Consider the following 1,887-nt stretch of genomic DNA (forward strand, 5'->3'; position numbering starts at 1 on the left):
GTCATGCCTCAGCTACTCAGCTACCTAAAAGCAGACAGACTGAGCAGGTATATGCATCTTCACCTGTGCTGGAAGCTGTAGACTAGGCACTGGCTACACAGAGGAATTTGTTTGGAAGCAAGATGTAACAGATACACCTTAAAGACAATGTTGTAAAACTTTAAAAATGCTCATAATCTCTTACACCTTGCAATTCCATTTTTAGGACTTTAGCCTAAAGAAATAATTATATCAGAGACAGAGGTACAAAGATGTCGTTTTAGGCATTATTTATAATGTCTAAATATTTGTGAAATAAAAATGTCCAGTGGCAGGGAATTAGGTAAATTTTTGTGTATCTGTACAGTGGAAGGCTGGTACAGACCTATGTGCACACCAAACAAGATATAGATCTCAACTGATACCAAAATACCATTATAAGTGATATTCATAATATGATCATATTTTTGTAAAAATATTTGCGCATGTGTATGTGTACAGAAATAAATCTGGAAAGATATATACTAGGTGTGAACTAGTTAGCTGTGAATGTTGGGGCTCAGTGAAATGACCTTTTAACTTGTATGTATATTTCTTCAATAAAATTGGGGTATGTGCCTAATTAAGTAAAAAAAAAAAGAACGGGATTTTTAGGGCAAAGAAACTATTCTATATGATATTCTCATGGCAGATGCACAACAGTATGCATTCACCAAAACTCATAGAACTGTACAATACAAAGAGTGAAATTTAATGGAAATTGTGGATTTCAGTTAATAATGTATTAATATAGGTTTATTAATTGTAACAAATGCACCGAACAAATGCAATATAATAATAGGGTAAAGTGTGTGTGTGTGTGTGTGTGTGTGTGTGTGTGTGTGTGTGTGTGTGTTGGGAGGAGGGGATATGGGAATTCCCTGTGCTATCTGCCCAATTTTTCTGTAATCTTAAACTGTTCTTAAAAATTAAGTCTGCTAGTTTAAAAATGTGAAAAAAGATAATAGCTGAGGGTTTTGGAAACTATAAAAGTGAAATAAAATAAAACAAACACACGTAGACATGTCACAGTTAAACTGTTTGAAAGTAATATTTTAAAAGAAGTCAGAGGGGAAAGGATGCATTACAAATATGGAAACAATATTTAGAATGATGAAAGACTTCTCATGAGAAACCAATGAATCTAGAGACAATGAACTGGCATCTTTAAAGCGTTTAAGAAAAACAATTATCAGTCTATGGTCATGCCACCCTGAACAAGCTCCATCATGTCTGATCTTGGAAACTAAGCAGAATCGGGCCTGGTTAGTACCTGGATGGGAGACCAACTAGGAAGACCAGATGCTGTAGGTATACAAAAATAAAAAGTAAGGGATTGTAAGCTGACAAGGTCCTTGCAATCTGGCAATCTGTGAGGTCAACTAAGGGCTGCTTTGCCTAAAAAAAAAAAAGAAAAATAATTATCGACCTAGAATCCTATATCCACTGAAAAAAATTCATTACAAAAAAGGTAGTCTAAAGACATTCATTTTCTCTCCTCTCCCTCTCCCCCTTTCCTGCTCTCCCCTCCTCTTTTCCCCCCTCATACACAAACACACAGAGGAGAGGTGAGATAATTCATTTCTAGCAGATTCTAAGACTAAAGAGAAACGGTATCAAAATACAACTCAGATCTGTAAGAATAAAGACAAACAGAAAAAGTAAATATATCAAAAAATGGTAATGGAAAGAAACTAGACTTTGGGTGGTGAGCATGCAGTAGAGTATACAGATATTGAATTATGTTGTATACTTGAAATTTATATAATGTTAGTAACCAATGTTACCTCAATAAATTTCATACAAATAATATATTATGAAAGAAGATAAATATATATAACACATAACTTTGGCAGATAGTGACATTTT

The sequence above is a fragment of the Rousettus aegyptiacus genome, unplaced genomic scaffold (genome assembly GCF_014176215.1).
Source record: "Rousettus aegyptiacus isolate mRouAeg1 unplaced genomic scaffold, mRouAeg1.p scaffold_m13_p_9, whole genome shotgun sequence".
Taxonomy (NCBI): domain Eukaryota; kingdom Metazoa; phylum Chordata; class Mammalia; order Chiroptera; family Pteropodidae; genus Rousettus; species Rousettus aegyptiacus.